The sequence below is a fragment of the Delphinus delphis genome, chromosome 3, assembly GCF_949987515.2.
Source record: "Delphinus delphis chromosome 3, mDelDel1.2, whole genome shotgun sequence".
Lineage (NCBI taxonomy): Eukaryota > Metazoa > Chordata > Mammalia > Artiodactyla > Delphinidae > Delphinus > Delphinus delphis.
In genome coordinates, this window is record NC_082685.1 from 67,674,706 (window position 1) to 67,695,863 (window position 21,158).

At 39.2% G+C, this 21,158-nt stretch overlaps 1 protein-coding gene and 1 pseudogene across 1 annotated transcript in view; one reads left to right on the plus strand and one right to left on the minus strand.

Annotated features, from left to right (window-relative positions):
- The window catches only part of CCDC192 (coiled-coil domain containing 192), a 172,119-nt gene that overhangs the window by 41,428 nt on the left and 109,533 nt on the right, over positions 1 to 21,158 (minus strand).
- On the plus strand, positions 8,083 to 8,876 carry LOC132421620 (rRNA methyltransferase 2, mitochondrial pseudogene; annotated as a pseudogene).

The window sequence follows — 21,158 nt, forward strand, 5'->3', positions numbered from 1 at the left end:
ATTAACAGATGCATACCACAATATATAAAATATATAAACAACAAGGGTTTACTCTATAGCACAGGGAACTATATTCAATATCTTGTAATAATCTATAATGGAAAAGGATCTGAAGCTGTACACCTGACACTAACACAATATTGTAAATCAACTATAGTTAAATTTTAAAAAATAGACCATTGTATAATTGCCAAAACCTACTTTCGCATACATATCTGCAACATTGACACCCCATTCTCACACATATTTAAGTATAAAAGCTTAAGTTCAGAAAGATTCCTTCAGTTGTATTTAGAGGTGTTATCCCAAAGTTATTAGATTTCTACCCCTTGTGTTGAACTATCCTTTGCTATATTGAAGTCCTGGAAAATTTTAGAAGTACCATTCAGCATTTTATACAGTACTGACGGACTCGATATTTCCAGATTACTAAAGGCCTGAGTATTTATAGAAGGGTTACCACCCTCTCTGTTCACTCTGTTTCTGAGAAGAGATTTACTGACTGGGGAATCTCTAAAGGTATATTGAAGACACACTTGGATTGAGATGGGCATCCTTGTTCTGCCATGAACCCAGGATTTTGGGTAATAAGACCTGGCATTTGTTGATTCTCTCTGTGCCAGATACTTTATGTACATTATTCATAATCTTACAACCACCTTGTAAAGTAGCTATTCCCATATTACAGCTGAGGAAATTGAGGCTCAGAGATAGTAAGGGACTTGTCTGAATGACCAAACTGGGATCCGAAACTAATTCTGCATGGTTCCAAGGTCCATATTTTGTCCATTACTTCCTGGTGCCTCCCAGTATTGCAGAGTGGAGAGAGGGTTTTCTGGGCCCCAGTTTTCTCATCTGTAAAACATGGGAGTTGGACAGTATGATCACTGAAGTCTGTTTTACTTTTAACATCCTATACTGATATTTTAGGGCTTTCTGTTACAGAGACTATGACTCATTCCTAGGCAAAACCCGCTTTGAATGTTTTCAGATACCTCAGATCCTGGCTGAGATTTTCAAACAGGATGTTGACAGATATACTTAATATTAATCTTGTCTCTTGTGGTATTGGGATTCCTGCCAATTCTTTGTCACTCAAAACAATGGAGAGCATTATTTTCCGTTCTATTTTCACATAAACCTACTCTAGACTCTTTTTCTTCCTTACCCTGAGCTATGGGCTTATATTTAACCAGACTCTTGACTTTTTAAATCTTTATTTGCACATTTGTACAACTATAATAAAGATTTCTAAGTCTTTTTTAAAAATCCACAGTAATCTACGTTCTCTTTAGAATATCATATAAAACAATACCACATAAAACTGGACAATAATAATAAGATGATGTCAGACGATCACGTTGCTAGTTGCCAAGTGAACTATTAGAGTTAGTGAAGATAAAATTTCAATTCTCTCCATATTACTTACCTATGTATTTGAAATCTCTATACACACTTGCAAGTACTTCTGTTTATTAAGGAAGTACATTTTAAATTCACGTAGATTAAGGTATTTGGAAATCTAAGCTGCATCTCAACTAATGTCAGCATCTTAGATACTAAACCAATTTTTATACAAGTTGGAAATGACTACATTACCTTTCTCTACTGCTAGTTCTATCCAGGAATTAATCTTTCTAATGATTAGATTTGCATAGTAACAAAACAGAACAATGACAACAACAAAAAACAGCCCCTTAATTATCTCAGGATTGTCTAGCTTTTCTTTTTTTCTCTTCATTTATTTATTTATTTATTTATTTATTTACGGTACGTGGGCCTCTCACTGTTTTGGCCTCTCTCGTTGTGGAGCACAGGCTCCGGACGCGCAGGCTCAGTGACCATGGCTCACGGGCCTAGCCGCTCCGCGACATGTGGGATCTTCCCGGACCGGGGCACGAACCCGTGTCCCCTGCATCAGCAGGCGGACTCTCAACCACTGCGCCACCAGGGAAGCCCTAGCTTTTCTTTTGAGATAGTGAGGTTCTATGATATTTATTCTTTAACTTAGGGGTTTCCTCCATTGCTCCAAAAATGTAATGGCATCAGATAATTGTACAACTTAATTCTGAAAAAAAGAATGCAAAGTAAAAATCTTCAGATAATAACTATTGTAACCAACATTCTTTATAGCCTCTTGGCTATAAGTCATCATCATTCCTGATGATGATTCTCTGCTGAAAACCAACATTTATTGACAGTTTTCTTTATGCAAGGCAACAATACTGGATATTGTTGGAAGACACAAATATGCTAAAGATGTAATGCATGCCCTTAAAGAGCTTATGGTATAATAGGGAAGAGATGGACAAAAATTGTTAGATAAGCTAAAAGCTGATAAACACCATTAAAAGAGCACAGATAAGTGCTTAAGGGGTTCTGAAGAGCTGGGCATTTCACCTTGGACTTGAAGATCAGGAAACATTTAGACATTTAGGGGAGGATGTTCTAGAAACAGAAACAAAACAAAGATCTTCATGACTTTTATCATTTGGTCCATTCTTTTTGAATTTTCTTTTGCGGCCACCCCATCTCATGCATATCTCTCAACATGGTTAACACTCGTACTTATCATTTAAGACCCAATGGGGGTCTCATCCGTCAAGAATCCTCCTCCATCCAGGAGGTTATGAATTCTAATTCAGTTTGATTGAGATAAATGAATATCCTTCTCAAGTTTTCTCCATTTTATTAAATTAATCTCCTGCCACTTCTTTTCACGAACCCAAGGACTCATCTTTGTTACCTTCATCTCCTTCCTTCACCCCCACATCCAGTTTATCACCATGTCTCACTAATTCTTTTTCTAAAAATAAAGATTAAATCTATTTTAGATTAAGAAAAGGCATATGCATATACATATGGCATACAATACAATGGAATAGTGTTCAGCTATAAAAAGAAATGAAATTTTAATATATGCTGCAGCATGGGTGGACTTTAAAAACATTGTGTTTAGTGAAATAAGCCAGAAACAGAGGGATAAATATGATTCCACTTATATGAAGTACATATAATGGACAAATTCATAAAGACAGAAAGTAGAATAGAGATTACCAGGGGCTGGAAGGAAGGGGAGTTATTGTTCAATGGGTACAGAATTTTTGTTGGAGATGATGAAAAAATTTTGGATATCAATAATGGTGATGGTTATACAACATTGTGAATATGTTAAATACCACTGAACTGTATAGCTACAAATGGTTAAAATGATAAATATTCTGTTATGTGTATTATACTACAGTTAACACTTTTAAATTCAATCCATTTTCTCCAATTCTGCTTCTGTGGTCCATACCACCACTTCCTCTCACCTGGACTATTGAAATACTACATTTGATCTAGTCCCTGCCCCTCTTTACACACTCATCCCCTGCACTTTCCCCTTCATTTACTTACTCCACTTCAGGGATATTAGATTTGTTACTATTGTGAACATACATCAAACTGTTTCCCTGAAATAGCTTTATACTTGCACTTTCCTTTTGGAGTGTGCTTGTCCTCTTCCTCTCTATATGCTTGACTACTACTCATAATTCATGTTTCAGTTGAAATGTCATCTCCTTCATTTTTTTGTTTGTTTGTTTGTTTTTGTGGTACGTGGGCCTCTCACCGTTGTGGCCTCTCCCGTTGCGGAGCACGGGCTCCGGACGCGCAGGCTCAGCGGCCATGGCTCACGGGCCCAGCCGCTCCGCGACATGTGGGATCTTCCCGGACCGGGGCACGAACCCATGTCCCCTGCATCGGCAGGCGGACTCTCAACCACTGCGCCACCAGGGAAGCCCTGTCATCTCCTTCTTAAAGAGGCTTTTGCTGATCTACCTCATCAAAGTGTTCTCTACCCTACTCCAACTTCTATTTTATATCATAAAATTCCATGTAGTTTCTTCACTGCACTTACCCACTTTGTAACTTTTCTTTTTACCAATTTATTTATCTTGAGTAACGGGGTAAATGGTGGTGCCACAGCCTAAGATGGGAGAAGATAGTGTAAGACCATCTTTGAAGCATGATTAGGTTGGAAGAGAAAATGTAAAGTTGACCTGCAAACAGATGAATCTGGAGTTAAAGGGAGAGAGTTGGACTGGAGATACAAATTTAGGAATTATTAGACGATAGGTGATATTTAAGGCCATGAGAATGAATGAGACAATCCAGGGAAAAACTGAAAATTGAGAGAAAGAGGGGGCTCTGGACTAGGTCTAGAAAGTCTTCAGAGGTTCTATAAAGTAGAATTCAACACATTAGAGAAGTAACCAATAAGGAAGAAGGAAAACTAGGACTCTGTGGTTTGACATAGCCAAGAGTGGAAATGTGTCAGGAACAAAGCAGTGATCATCTGTGTGGTGTGATGCTATGAATTGAAGTAAGATGAACACAGGGAAGTTTACATTGGGTCTGACATCATGAAGATAGTTGGGGACCTTGGTTAGAGTACTTTCAGTGGAATACCATCATCTAAATGGGGTGGGAAAAACAAGATTGAGGTGGATTAAACAGCAAATGGGAGGGAGGTGAGGAAGTCAAGACAGTCTGGAGCTGTTTACTTTAGAATAAGAGTGGGAAAATGGTACTGAGTGATGAGGAATCAAAGAAGTTTTTGCAGGGATGTGAGATACCAGCATGTTCCCATGCAGATAGGAATGAGCTAGGAAAGAGTATATGATGCAAGCGTGAGGTTGGATAAATAAGTGACGTACCTAAGAAGGTGAGAACCGCGGGATCTGGAGCACTAGTAGGAGGATAGAACCTTGAATGAGAGGAGGGACACTTTCTCCACTGGTAACAGAAGGCAATCAGAAGAGCACAGGTGACCACATGAAGCAAGAATTAAATTCCGTCAGTAGTGGAAAGGCGAGAGTCTCCATTTGATGACCCGCGTATTCTCAGTGAGTTACAGGTGAGGTCATCAGCTGGGTGTAAGTGTGGAAGAGGAGAGGGAAATTTGAGAAGAGACAGGAGGGTACAGAATAGTTGTCTAGGAGAGGGAGAAAGCAACTTACCGGAAAAAAATCACAGCTGTTCTGCTGGGAAAAGTTTCATGCTCATCTGAGGTCTGTAGTCATACAAACCAATCAGGCAGGTTTTGTTATTTTGTCAGCAGATATGAAGAACAGAGATAGAGGGTTTCTATCAGATATTTTGTCAGGCAAGTGATGGAGAGAGGGAATATGAGTAGGTAAAAGGAGGTTTTAAGAAATAAATCTACAAAGGTATGTTGAGGCCAGTTCATGGAGAACTCTGAATGTCAGGCTAAAATATATGACCTTTATTTCACAGACAATGAGAAGCCATTAAAGTATGTCTCACTATGAAAGTGACATTACCAAAACTATATTCTTGCATAATTAACCTGCCTTTAATGTAAGGCAGTGAGATGGTTACAGAATAAAACCAACAAGAATATTTGTGAAGGACCAGGGGTTAGATAATCAAGACCTAAATGAAAGTAAGCAACAGTTGACTTGAACCAGACCACTGAAGGTTGAATTCTTAAGAGATCTTGGTATCTTTTGGAACTAAACCAACTTGATGGGATTATCAGGTTACAGGGGAGAGAATCCTACAAGCTGGACAGGGATTAGGCAGGATATTACTTAAAGCAGCTGGCAACAGCTGTACATCAAGAGACATACTGATTAATCACAGAATGAGTGAGAACTTAAGAGTCACCTTGAGTATTGGAACCAAATAAATAATCATTAAACTGTTGGTCATTGATAGGGCCAGTGGAGGTCAGGAAGAGTTCAGGAAGTGGTATGCATGATGCGTGGAGTCAGAAGGCATAGACTACAGCCAACACAAGGATGCCGGGTGCTGGCCCAAAGTGCTAAGTAGGGCAGGGAGGCCAGCCAGTTTAGAGAGTAGAATGGAAAGGACTTTGGATCTAATGTTCAGTTTAGTTTTTCAGGATTGGCCAGTTTAATGATAATGCTTGGATCTGAACCCTGAGTCCTAGATTTTATGCCATCTAAATATATGTATTTACCATAGTATGAGTTGAAATGGTGAAGTGAAAAGTCATAAAATAATATAGTTGGAGATAAATCAATATCAGCTTGTTACAATACAGTGTAGAAGAATTAGTAATGCTTTAAATCAATCCTAGGATTTGATAATCTCCTTCTACCAGGGAGCCAGCATCTGTGCTAGTGGTCCTACAGATATTACTGGCAATCTCTTCCCTGGTAAATCTGCCACTCAGGGTGGCTTTAAATTTTTAATTTTATAAGCAAACTTTCTCCAATGTGTAGGAGTTCATAACCATATTAGGCAACAGAACACTAGGACAGAATTCCATTAAATTTTATTTAATGTCCATCCATCCAACATTTCATGACCATTAAGTATCAGGCACAGTGCTAGGCTGTGGATACAATGAAAAAGTAAGATGCCATCTCTGTTTCTCTTCAAGGAAACTCTAGATCTGTTAGTAAAGAAAGATAAAGAGATATTTATATAATAGATGTTATGACTGTGGTATGCATAAGATTCATGGAAAGGCTAGTGAGTGGGTGGGGAGATGGTAGTGGTCGTGGAAGTGGTTGCAAAAGACTTTCTGAAGAAGGATCAGAAGACACGAAGGGGACAGGGCTGGGAGAGAGGTAAAGGGTTAAGGCATCTTACAAAGAGGAAATAGCTGGTGCAAAGCCTTCACGAACCGAGCAGAGTGGCACTTTGGGGGAAATTTCTAGTAGTTGCACATGGCTGTAACACTTCAGTTAGCCCTGAGTGGATGGTGGCGGCCAGAGTCGGACCCCCAGCCACACTGCCCAGCTAAGCCAAGAGTTTCATGGAAGCGGCATTGAAAATCTAATTTAAAATAGCCATGGCGAGAAGAAGTTGCTGCTGCAGGTGGCCTGGCTTTAGGAAGACCAGTTCTGGAGGCTGGGGAGTCCAAGATGAAAAGTGCCAGCTAATTCAGTTCCTGTATAAACTCCATGAAGCCAGACATTTTGGACTGCTTTTTACTACTGAAATCCACAGATCTAGATTAGTTCCTGGTTCATAATTTTCAGAAGGAGTGGAGAAGAGCAGAGATGAGAATGACTTTCAGAATTACAACAGCTTGGAAATCTTGAACAGAAGCCAGTCTGACAGGTAGAAAGTTTTGCTTTTACCATTTGGTTTAGGATTCTATCTGTTTGTTTTTTATTTTTCCTTTTTTTTCTTCCTTTTCTTCTGAGCCATGTGACTGACAGGGTCTTTGTGCTCAGGCCGGGTGTCAGGCCTGAGCCTCCGAGGTGGGAGAGCTGAGTTCAGGACACTGGACCACCAGAGACCTACCAGCTCCATGTAATATCAACCGGCAAGAGCTCTCCCAGAGATCACCGTGTCAACACTAAGACCCAGCTCCACCCAAAGGCAAGCAAGCTCCAGTGCTGGACGCCCCATACCAAACAACTAGCAAGACAGGAACACAACCCCACCCATTAGCAGAGAGGCTGCCTAAAATCACAGTAAGTTCACAGATGCCCCAAAACACACCACCATACGTGGCCCTGCCCACCAGAAGGATAAGATCCAGGCCCACCCACCAGAACACAGGCACTAGTCCCCTCCACCAGGAAGCCTACACAAGCCACTGAACCAACCTCACTCACTAGGGGCAGACACCAAAAACAATGGGAACTACGAACCTGCAGCCTGTGAGAAGGAGACCCCAAACACAGTAAGTTAAGCAAAATGAGAAGACAGAGAAATGCGCAGCAGATGAAGGAGCAAGATAAAAACCCACCAGACCAAACAAATGAAGAGGAAATAGGCAGTCTACCTGAAAAAGAATTCAGAGTAATGATAGTAAAGATGAATCAAAATCTTGGAAATAGAATGTAGAAAATACAAGAAATGTTTAACAAGGACCTAGAAAAACTAAACAGCAAACAAACAATGATGAACAACACAATAAATGAAATTAAAAATTCTCTGGAAGGAATCAACAGCAGAATGACTGAGGCAGAAGAGCGGAGAAGGGACCTGGAAGATAAAATAGTGGAAATAACTACCTCATAGAAGAATAAAGAAAGAAGAATGAAAAGAATTGAGGTAGGTGGTGGTGGCAGCTGGAGCAGGTCAGCATTCATGGCCAGGTCCTTGAAGCTGGTGTGGTCTTCCTTTCAGCGTCAAAGGTTCCACACTGGTGGGAGTTGCTTCAAGGGCCGGACCAGCGCTGAGCACCTGTGGCTGATGCGGCATTTGAGGGACCCGTTTGTGAAGGCTGCGAAGGTGGAGAGTTACAGGTGTCGAAGTGCCTTCAAGCTCCCGGAGGTGAACGAGAGGCACCGGATTCTGTGGCCTGGCCTCTGGGTGTTAGACTGTGGTGTCGCTCCTGGCGCGTGGAGCCAGGTGGCTGTGCACAGTGTCAACGCTGCAGGCACAGATCCCAGTGCTCCTGTTGGCTTTGTGCTTGGGGTAGATCTCCTTCACGTATTCCCCCGGAAGGAGCAACTTTTCTGTGCCCTGCTGATGTGACTGACCCAAGAACCTTCCAGAGAATCTGAGAAGTGCTACCTGCTGGGAGAGCAGATGTGATTCTGAGTGACATGGCACCCAACGCCACAGGGATCCGGGGCCTCGACCATGACAGGCTCATCAGCTTTTGCTTGTCCCTTCTGGACATGGCTCCAGAAGTCCTGCACCCAGGGGGAACATTCCTGTGAAAAACCTGGGCTGGAAGTCAAAGCCATCGGTTACAGAAGAGACTGACAGAGGAATTCCAGAAAACAAGGACTGTAAAACCTGAAGCCAGCAGGAAAGAATCATCAGAGGTGTACCTCTTGGCCACACAGTACCGAAGAGGGAAGGGGGAAGGTCTGTTAAAGAATGAGAGTTTCTTCTGCTGTTTCTGGTTCTTTTTCACTGCAAATGTAGCTTGAGCCCTTTCCTGAAGTGTGGCTGGGGAGATCCGAGCTTGATCTGGGATGCAGCGGGCAGGACAAAAGGGGGACCTTTTCTTAAAACCCAAAAGATATGACAAAACAATTCAGAGTCTAAGACATATGATAAAAAAGTCTCTATACCATGATTCGTGAGGAGGAAGAGATAGGCAAAGATTAAAGAATGAAAAGGCAGACTGAGGGAAGGATAAAAACATTGGGAGTCAGGCTTCCCTGGTGGTGCAGTGGTTGAGAGTCCACCTGCCGATGCAGGGGACACGGGTTCGTGCCCCGGTCTGGGAAGATCCCACATGCCATGGAGCGGCTAGGCCCGTGAGCCATGGCTGCTGAGCCTGTGCGTCCGGAGCCTGTGCTCCGCAACGGGAGATGCCACAACAGTGAGAGGCCCGCGTACTGCAAAAGAAACAAAACAAACAAACAAACAAAATACTGGGAGGCAGAGAAACATACACATGGACACCTTTATGTAACTTTCTCTTCATACCCACGTTAGTATGTTACAGAGAAACAGGCGGCCACCCTTGCTCCGAAACAACCCACAGGTTTCCAGGTGTTATTTTGGGTTTATCGTGTAATGTAGAAAAAATCTGAAGTTTCAGGCTGGGTATTTTTATCCATCTCTCTGGCGAATGATCTGGAAATACATCCATTCTTCAAGCAGTGAGAGTTCTCAGAACAATTAGGGAAGACATTTGGTATGAATTATGCATGGGGTGGGTGTGCTTTGTTTTTTCAATGGAATTGTTGCTGTAATACTCCAGCCTCCAAAGACTTAAAGGTAAGTGCCAAAGCAAGCAGAGAAGTGGTGTGTTCGTTTATTTCCTTTTACTCATACAGGAACTCGATGCAACTTTACAAAACAATATAGGCCATATTATTTTATGGTATTTCCATGTTTTTAAGTTCGTCTTTTGAAAAATTAATTTCTTCAAAACCATTTCCTGGAGGTGTGCTCATCTCTTAAGAAGAGTTTATTGATTGTAATGATGATTAAATGTGTAGACTGAAATAAAACGCAAAAAAAAAAAAAAATTGAGGCAGTCTCAGAGATCTCTGGGAAACATTAAATGCACCAATATTCGAATTATAGGGTCCCAGAAGAGAGAAAAAGAAACGGTTGAGAAAATATTTGAAGAGATTATAGTTGAAAATTTCCCTAACATGGGAAAGGAAACAGTCAATCAAGTCCAGGAAATGCAGAGAGTCCCATTCAGGATAAATCCAAGGAGAAACACACCAAGACATATATTAATCGAACAACCAAAAATTAACTACAAAGAAAATGTATTAAAAGCAGCAAGGGAAAAGCAACAAATAACAAACAAGGGAATCCCCATAAGGTTAACAGCTGATCTTTGAGCAGAAACTCTGCAAGCCAGAAGGGAGTGGCATAACATATTTAAAGAGATGAAAGGGAAAAAACGACAACCAAGATTACTTTACCCAGCAAGGATCTCATTCAGATGCGATGGAGAAATTAAAACCTTTCCAGAGAAGCAAAAGTTAAAGAATTCAACACCACCAAACCATTTTTACAACAAATGTTAAAGGAAGTTCTCTAGACAGGAGACACAAGAAGGAAAAGACCTACAAAAACAAACACAAAACAATTAAGGAAATGGTAATAGGAACATACATATCGATAATTACGTTAAATGTAAATGGATTAAATACTCTAACCAAAAGACACAGACTGGCTGAATGAGTACAAAAACAAGACCCATATATATGCTGCCTACAAGAGACCCACTTCACACCTAGGGAAAGATATAGACTGAAAGTGAAGGGATGGAAAAAGATATTCCATGCAAATGGAAATCAAAAGAAAGCTGGAGTAGCAATTCTCATATCAGACAAAATAGACTTTAAAATAAAAATTATTATGAGAGACAAAGAAGGACACTATATAACGATCAAGGGATCAATCCAAGAAGAAGATGTAACAATTGTAAATATTTGTGCACCCAACATAGGAGCACCTCACTACATAATGCAAATGTTAACAGCCATAAAAGGGGAAATGGACAGTAGTACAATAATAGTAGGAGACTTTAAAACCCCACTTTCACTAAGGGACAGATCATCCGCAATGAAAATAAATAGGGAAACACAAACTTTAAATGACACATTAGACAAGAAGGAATTAATTGATATTTACAGGACATTCCATAAAAAACAACAGAATACACATTCTTCTCAAGTGCTCATGGAACATTCTCCAGGATAGATCATACCTTGGGTTACAAATCAAGCCTTGGTAAATTTAAGAAAATTGAAATCGTATCAAGTATCTTTTCCAACCACAATGATATGAGACTAGATATCAATTACAGGAAAAAAAAACTGTAAAAAATACAAACACATGGAGGCTAAACAATATACTACTAAGTAACCAAGAGATCACTGAAGAAATCAAAGAGGAAATCAAAAAATACCTAGAAACAAATGACAATGAAAACATGATGACCCAAAACCTATGGAGGCAGCAAAACATCTCTAAGAGGGATGTTTATAGTAATAAAATCCTCAAGATTTTAGAAACCTCAAGAAACAAGAAAAATCTCAAATAAACAACCTAACCTTACACCTAAAGCAATTAGAGAAAGAAGAATCACCAAAAAAAACCAAAACAAACAAACAAAGTTAGCAGAAGGAAGGAAATCATAAAGATCAGATCAGAAATAAATGAAAAAGAAATTAAGGAAACAATAGCAAAGATCAATAAAATTAAAAGCTGGTTCTTTGAGAAGATAAGCGAAATCATAAACCATAAGCCAGACTCATCAAAAAAAAGGGAGAAGACTCAGATCAGCAGACATAGAAATGAAAAAGGTGAAGTAACAACTGAAACTGCAGAAATACAAATGATCATGAGAGATTACTACAAGCAACTATATGCCAATAAAATGGACAACCTGGAAGAAAAGGAAAAATTCTTAGAAAAGTACAAGATTCAAAGACTGAACCAGGAAGAAATAGAAACTATGAACAGACCAATCACAAGCACTGAAATTGAAACTGTGATTAAAAATCTTCCAACAAACAAAAGCCCAGGGCCAGATGGCTTCATAGGTGAATTCTATCAAATATTTAGAGAAGAGATAACACCTATCCTTATCAAACTCTTCCAAAATATAGCAGAGGGAGGAACACTCCCAAACTCATTCTATGAGGCCACCATCACCCCGATACCAAAACCTGATGAAGATGTTACAAAAAGAGAAAACTACAGGCCAGTGTCGATGATGAACATAGATGAGAAAATCCTCAACAAAATACTAGCAAACAGAATCCAACAGCACATTGAAAGGATCATACACCATGATCAAGTAGTGTTTATCCCAGGAATGCAAGTATTCTTCAATATACGCAAATCAATCAATTTGATAAACCATATTAACAAACTGAAGGAGAAAAACCATATGATCATCTCAATCGATGCAGAAAAGGCTTTTGACAAAATTCAACACCGATTTATGAAAAAAACCCTCCAGAAAGTAGGCATACAAGGAATTTACCTCAACATAATAAAGGCCATATATGTCAGACCCACAGCCAACATCATTCTCAGTGGTGAAAAACTGAAACCATTTCCACTAAGATCAGGAACAACACAGGGTTGCCCACTCTCACCACTATTATTTAACATAGCTTTGGAAGTTTTAGTCATGGCAATCAGAGAAGAAAAAGAAATTAAAGGAGTCCAAATCGGAAAAGAAGATGTAAAACTTTCACTGTCTGCAGATGACATAATACTATACATTGAGAATCCTAAAGATGCCACCAGAAAACTAATAAAGCTAATCAATGAATTTGGTAAAGTAGCAGGATACAAAATTAATGCACAGAAATCTCTTGCATTCCTATATACTAATGATGAAAAATCTGAAAGAGAAATTAAGGAAACTCTCCCATTTACCATTGCAACAAAAAGAATAAAATATCTAGGAATAAACCTACCTAAGGAGACAGAAGACCTGTATGCAGAAAACTATAAAACACTGATGAAAGAAATTAAAGACAAGACAAACAGATGGAGAGATATACCATGTTCTTGGATTGGAAGAATCAACATTGTGAAAATAACTATACTATCCAAAGCAGTCTACAGATTCAATGCAATCCCTATCAAACTACCAAAGGCATTCTTCACAGAACTAAAACAAAAAATTTCACAATTTGTATGGAAATACAAAAGACCCTGGATAGCCAAAGCAATCTTGAGAAAGAAAAACAGAGCTGGTGGAATCAGGATCCCTGACTTCAGACTATACTACAAAGCTACAGTATTCAAGACAGTATGGTACTGGCACAAAAACAGAAATATAGATCAATGGAACAGGATAGAAAGTCCAGAGGTAAACCCACGCACATATGGTCACCTTAGCTTTGATAAAGGAAGCAAAAATACACAATGGAGAGAAGACAGCCTCTTCATTAAGTGGTGCACAGAAAACTGGACAGTTACATGTAAAAAAAATGAAATTAGAACACTCCATAGCACCATACACAAAAATAAACTCAAAATGGATTAAAGCCCTAAATGTTAGGCTGGGTATTATAAAACTCTTAGAGGAAACCATAGGCAGAACACTCTTTGACATAAATCACAGCAAGATCCTTTTTGACCCACCTCCTAGAGAAATGGAAATTAAAAAACAATTAACAAATGGGACCTAATGAAACTTAAAAGCTTTTGCACAGCAAAGGAAACCATAAATAAGACGAAAAGGCCCCCCCAGAATGGGAGAAAATATTTGCAAATGAAGCAACTGACAAAGGATTAATCTCCAAAATTTACAAGCAGCTCATGCAGTTCAGTATCAAAAAAAGAAACAACCCAATCCAAAAATGGGCAGAAGATCTAAATAGACATTTCTCAAAGAAGATACACAGATTGCCAGCAAACACATGAAAGGATGCTCAACATCACTAATCATTAGAGAAATTCAAATCAAAACTACAATGAGGTATTACCTCATACTGGTCAGAATGACCATCATCAAAAAATCTACAAACAATAATTGCTGCAGAAGTTGTGGAGAAAAGGGAACCCTCTTGCACTGTTGGTAGGAATATAAATTGTTACAGCCACTATGCAGAACAGTATGGATGTTCCTTAAAAAACTAAAATTAGAACTACCATATGACCCAGCAATCCCACTACTGTGCATATGTCCTGAGAAAACTATAAGTCAAAAAGAGACATGTATCACAATGTTCATTGCAGCACTATTTACAATAGCCTGGACATGGAAGCAACCTAAATGTCCATCAATGGATGAATGTGTAAAGCAGATGTGACACATATGTACAATGGAATATTACTCAGCCATAAAAAGAAACAAAATTGACTTATTTGTAGTGAGGTAGATGGACCTAGAGTCTGTCATCGAGTGGAATAAGTCAGAAAGAGAAAAACAAATACCGTATACTAACACATATATATGGAATCTAAAAAAAGAAAATGGTTCTGATGAACCTAGGGGCAGGAGAGGAGTAAAGACACAGACATAGAGAATGGCCTTGAGGAGACGGGGAGGGGGAGGGGGAAGGGTAACCTGGGACGAAGTGAGAGAGTGGCATGGACTTATATACACTACCAAATGTAAAATAGATTGTGGGAAGCAGCCGCATAGCACAGGGAGATCAGCTTGGTGCTTTGTGACCACCTAGAGGGGTGGGATAGGGAGGGTGGGAGGGAGATGCAAGAGGGAGGGGATGTGGGGATATATGTATACATATAGCTGATTCACTTTGTTATACAGCAGAAACTAACAAAATTGTAAAGCAGTTATACTCCAATAAAGATGCTAAAATAAATTTTCAGTTAGGTTTGGACTTCATCTGTTTCATGTGGATTTTATTTCTCTAGTGTAATCTTCATGTATTATGTTTTTTACCCTCCCTCGATTTGAAATTCAATCGATTTTTATTCTTGCTTAACTTTCATAAGCAATGTGCTTAACAGTAGGTGCATGTAATAAATCAAGGAATAATATACATAAACTTTCACTAATGTAGAAAGACGTGTGAAATCAGTCATTTAAAAAGGATAAGAATATTAATTTATTGCCTTAAATTAAGCAAAAGGAAATGATGTAATTGAGGCAATAAAAAACTAGGTAGTCTTTTATTTTTCTTTGGGAATGTTTTTCAAGAAGGACCAAAGCCTTTTTATATAATATAAATTAGAGTGTTCATTAGCATGTGCTGATGGGGAAGGAAAAAAGAAAACCTTCAACCAGTTTTTGTTTTCTTAAGAATTTATTCTGAAGTGAATTTTTAGCATCTTGATACTGCTTTATTGGCAAAGAAATTAAGGTACTTTATTTTGTTTGCCAATATTCCCACATATACATCTTTGTTTAGAACCCACAGTTTCTGCTAAATAAATTAATTCCCTTTGGCTTTAGATCAAAGCAACCTCAAAAGGACATCTTTTCTCAAATTCAATTACTGACTCTTGGGACTTCCATGGAAAAGTTATGGTTATAAAAAAGGAAAGATCAGCCACTTGCATCTGAAGATGTTTATAGCATTAAGATAGATGGATTATACAAGGTCTGCTTCTAATAGTTTCTCTTCTGATGATACAATTTAAAAAGATAAGCACTGATTCTTACTTTCAGAGTAGTCAGCTCTGTATTTTCCTCATTGTCCCCTGACGTCCTCTTGGATTTGGGGTGTTAATTATATTCCACTAACCTTCACTTCTAAGATCCCAAGGCTCTTATCTGCTCAGATCCACAAATAACATCAATTAGGTAAATGTGGCCTTTCCACTCTCTCATGCAATCCTGTTTAACTATCAGTATCATGATAATACATCTAGGATTCTGTAGCATGGTCCTGGTTTCAAATATTTTTGAGTATGGATGTAAATTTATATGTTAGAACTCAGGCAGCGTTTTGATTTTTAGTTCTAATAATATAATCACTATAAATATATGAGACATTAAAACTTTGAAATGAAAAGTGCATTTTAAAAGAGTTCTCGGGCTTCCCTGGTGGCGCAGTGGTTGAGGGTCCGCCTGTGGATGCAGGGGACACGGGTTCGTGCCCCCATCCGGGAAGATCCCACATGCCGCGGAGCGGCTGGGCCCGTGAGCCATGGCCGCTGGGCCTGCGCATCCGGAGCCTGTGCTCCACAACAGGAGAGGCCACAACAGTGAGAGGCCCGCGTACCGCAAAAAAAAAAAAGAAAGAAAGAAAAGAAAAGAAGAGTTCTCATTTTAAAACTGCAGGTAATCTTTTAAAAACAGTTATATATGAATTAATTAACATTATATATTACTATAAATGAAAGTGAATAGTGTCTGGTGGTGGCATACATTACAAAAAGTAAAAACATATTGAAACTACCTTTTGTCAGAAATTTACTTAGCAACATGGCATAAGATGAGAGCTCTTGGCACTCATCTTGAATTAGAAAAACCTATTCACCCTAAAGAGCTATCAAAATTGTTACTCTGGTCAACTGGGATAAGGGCCTGGAAGGGATGATTTGTTAAACAGTTGAGGTCAGAATCCTGTCATAGACAGTTCAGTGTGATAAAAATTTTGCCTTTCAATTATTTTTTAAATTTAGGAGCTTTTAAGATTTAAGGTAATATTATGATTCTATAGAACTAAGTAAGTTTTATCCTACTGACCTGAGTCTTTTAATGCTTGTTCTGCCTTTGAGGACTCATAAGAATTCTTGTTTTCACCTATGCATGAAGCATATGGGTATCTCTGCACCATCTCTTTTGCATCCTTTTATTTCTTTGACCTCAGAGATTCACTTTTTGGAGTTATAAATGATCACTTTATGAGAATACAATTTCTGTTTGTGGCCGAGGGCTCCTCTCTTCTTTGTTTGACAAGTTCTATACAAAATTCCCTGGAATAGGAGCAGGGTTCCTTCTTTATTCACTAGAAATGACCCAGGAAAAAAGGGGCCTTTGGACGATGTCTAGACTGTCTGTCTTTGCAGAACAGGTGTTCTAACAGTGTGCCCAGGTTGAAATGACAGCATGTCATGGCAGGACTTCAGGTCTTACTGGAAAATCACAGCAACATTCTCAATGATAATTTCTGGGATTAAGGAAAGCATGTGCAGAAGAGCAATAATGTTTTCAGATCTTGCAGGCACTGATTATTATGCCAGCATGATTAACACACCTCCTGGATCCAATGCATATTAAGCAAATCAGGAATAATGCTGTGCCTCTTACATTAGCTCTTTATTTCTTCTTAGTTCTATGTTCTTTGTCCAGTATTAAATTGTGGCTTTATTTAATTGAAAAAAAATTAAAGGCATGGTAGGGTAATCTAGTCCAAGGCAGTATATCTTTAAAAACAAATATTCTTCCAGACTACTACACTGCACATATGTATCTAATATATACATAAGAGTATAAATTGAACCCAATCCCACTGGCCAGAAAGAAATCCTGTGTCTTCAGAGAGAAGTTTTCCACTCTCCAGGACAATCTGGTCCTAGGCATCCTTTCTAAATTTGATTTGATGAGCTCAAGCCCCCCACAAGTATCCACTCATTCCTCCAAATTCATGCATATGACCAGTGTATCTAGCTTCTAACTTCAACCTCCTATCAGGAAACACTGAGTCATTAAATAAAATAACATTGTGGTTTCTGGGGAATACAGGAGAGAACATCGTTCCCTTTTTGTACTTTGGCACCAAGAGGTTGGTATCAGGAATGGCTGCACCAGTATCTACAGCTGACTGACAGTTGTTTGCAACCTCAAACTCTCCAGTTTATCTTCTGTTGACAAATCTCCATCTGCTGTGTGTGACAAAGGAGTGCTATTTCTCTACACATTTCTTAGAAGGAAACATCTTCCTTCTCGCCTCTGGTCTGGGTTTTTTAGCAGTATTTCCAAATAGCACATGCTCTTCTGGTGATCATAGCACTTGCCACGGTTAAGTAAGAAACCTTTGAAATTGATCAAGCTCCAATTCCCATGTGCCTTGTCTGACATTTAGCTGGTGCTTGCCCTTTCATCCAAACTCTCTGGATACAGAAGCCAGGAGACTTTAAAAAAATAAAAAATAAAAAATAAAAAAAACTATTCCTAAGGGATGGACAGAAGGAAGGGAGCACCATTTCCTGATAACAGTATAATTCCAAAATTAGTCTTACAAACAAAGGAGGGAGGGGACCCTGACATCATTGAATTCCCACAGCTGATATAGCTAGCAAATACTGGACCTCAACCAAAAATTTCAGAATGGATCTTCTTACCCTTTGCTAATTATAAAATAAATAGATTTCCAGACTTTTTGCAAAGAAAGGGCTTAAATATGCACTTTGAAAATGATAGGGAGAGAAAGAAGAGAAATTTTTTACTTTCCTCACAAGATAAAACTCATCTTCATCGCATGGCCGTATTCTCCAAGTTTATGAGCTTTAACTAAAATAGATTAAAGGGGACAGTGAAAAGTATTTGGGTTTTTTTTTGGCTTCTGTCCAGAAAATTCTCCCATCTTCTTTTATCTGATAGTGTCCCCTAGCCCTTGACCTCTGGCACATGACCCAGGTGTGATAAAATCCCATTGCCCTGGCCAGAGCAGTTGATCCAAGGGTGATGGAAGTAGAGTCAGTCAAACGGCTTCCTTGAGATTTCTGTATAGATTCTGTGAGAAAGAAGTTCTGTTCTCTTTAGTTGGGTACAAATTAAGGTTCTTTGGTTGCAAGTATTATAAGCCAATGCAGACTACTTTAAGCAAAAAGAGAGTTTATTGTAAGGATATGAGAAAGCTCTCAGTGATGAAGGAAAGCTTCACAGCCTGACCTCGTGGAGTCAGCCTCTAGAATACGGGTATCAAAATAGACAATTTCTTCAGGCGGCAGGGCCCAACCTTCGGAATGAATTAGCTCTAGCTTTTTTCTACCCTCCCTCATTCAACTCAGCTCAAGATTCAAGTTCCAGAAAAAAAGCAAGTGTGATTGGCTCAGCTAGTCACTAGCCTTTTCCCAGGTTAAGTAGGAAAGGGACACTGATTGACAGTCCCCCTGGACTGCAGAGAGCAGGAGAGGCATAGTTCCCCAAAGGAAAACCATGTTTCTGTTACTAAAAGAAGGGGGAAGTAGTTCTGAGCAGGCAGAAACTGATGTTCACCAAAGATTGATAAGCCAGGGCAGCCAGGGGACCTTTCCTGATCTGTGCCTGCAATAGCTCAAATGGGGCCAATAGGCAAAGAAGAGCCAAACGAACAGTCCAGAAACCCTGCTCGGCCTCACTGCCAGCCTTAGCAGCTCAGACATTTCTGTTTAAACCAGTTTCATTTTGGTTTCTGTCACTTGCAACCAACAAAGTCCTGAGTGACGACTAGTTTTTAGGTGAGTTATTTTTAGGCCTAGAGGCCTCTGGAATGTCCTTTTGAAATTAAGAACCACCCTCAATTTGTACATATTGAATAAGTATCATTTCTTGGGATCTCCTTGCAATAAGTCCCTAAGTTTTTCAGGGACTCCTGGAGGAGTTGTTTATCCTTGAGGGAACTTCTGAAATCGGTGAGAAGACTTTGCCTTTGGGGTTCTATTCCAGGAAACAGCTCTATTTCAGGAAGACTTCAGTGGACAAAGGAAGAGGCAACCTGACGGGTAATCTCTGAATAAGACTAGGGATTATAAAGATAAATATAAACTATTTCTATGAGGTAAATACTAAAACTCCTTAGGAACTTGTTATACTTAAAAGGTACACCTTGAAGTTATTATTCGTACATTCTCTCATTTTTCCTAATTTTAATTTCTGGTGTTTATTGGCCTAAATATAAAATATCCCACTGTGGAACAGTTTCTGTATCTAAGGATTCAGTAGGAGTGCCTAAAAGAAAACTCTTTTCTGCAAATGTAAGGATAATTATGTGGGTGGGAAAATCTCCACCTTTTGTTTCCCTGAGTTCTTGTCACTTTCCATCAAGGCAGTAACACAGTTGGCAGCAATAGGAAAGTGCAGGCTGCCTGTTTGTGCTTTGATCAAATGTCACACTGAGCTTCACGCAATCTGATGCCATGGGTGGTGAGCAGTGCTTTTGACAAAGTCCCAGCAGTTGAAACAGTGAGATCCCAGGGCCCTCCTTGTTACTTTCTTAGAAAACTCTAGGTAGACAGATAAAAAAAAAAAAAAAAAATCTGTGTTCAATGGCAAAAGAAGGTTGTACGCAGAACTATTGGTCAAGAAATTGGTTCCTACTTTGAGGAATAGCAGCCTTTCCAAGAGCTGTGCTGAGAGACAGTAGGAGAGGATGGCATTGTTTAAGAGACTAGACACACAAGGACAACTATTCAAGACTAGCCTTACTCCAATAAATATTAACATGACCGCTCTCTAAAAGCTTAGAATTCTACCAGGGCAAGATTTTATTTAGGCCCAAAGCATTCTCATTAAAATACACTTGACAGGGTGTTACATCTTTGTGAGGATTATTTTAATCACTGTTTTTTTTTTCTAACTGAGATAAAATTCACATAACATAAAATTCACCATGTTAACCATTTTAAAGTGTGCAATTCAGTGGTCTTACTGTATTGACAATGTCTGTGCAAGTGTTGCCACTATCTTATTCCAGAACATTTTTATCCCCCTCAAATCCCTGTTTTCTTAACATCTAGTTGCAGTAGTAGTTTTGATCCCAAGGAGGTTTGCAGGAGGAGAATAAAAAGAGGGAGAGAAGGTTTGGGCTGAGTGCCTGGGGATGGACATCATGATAAAAAGATACTCTTTAGAATGCTAGTTAGAGTTGGCTCTGGGGTTTTGGCAAAGAGATATATCTCCTGACTTTCATAATTGTGTAGGACAGCAAGTATGATTCTTAAAATTAATGGGATAGTGTTTAAAAATAATTTTGTGTCACTGAAAAGTCAATCCTATTACAAGCCTCCCTCGAAAGTGTGTTTGGCTCTATTCAGACCATGAGCCCTGGGTAATGCCCAGGGATGTACCTGTACTACCTGGGAGAGTCTTCTTAATGAGAGTAAAACCAAGAGATGACTTAAAGTTGATACGGCTTTCAGTGGGACAATGGGAACTTGCCTGTGGGAATTAGATATATGTTATTTGATATACCAGCTATGCATATTAAGAGAAAAGAACTAAAAGGAAAATAAAATCCAGAAGAGTGCATTCCTTTTAGTATGCTAGCTTGAAGTCTATAAACCAGGTCCCGGACGTTTCTGGTCAAAGATACAAGCTTTCATCTTAGCAGGTGACTTGATGCTTATGTGCCAACAACAGGACTTAGTCA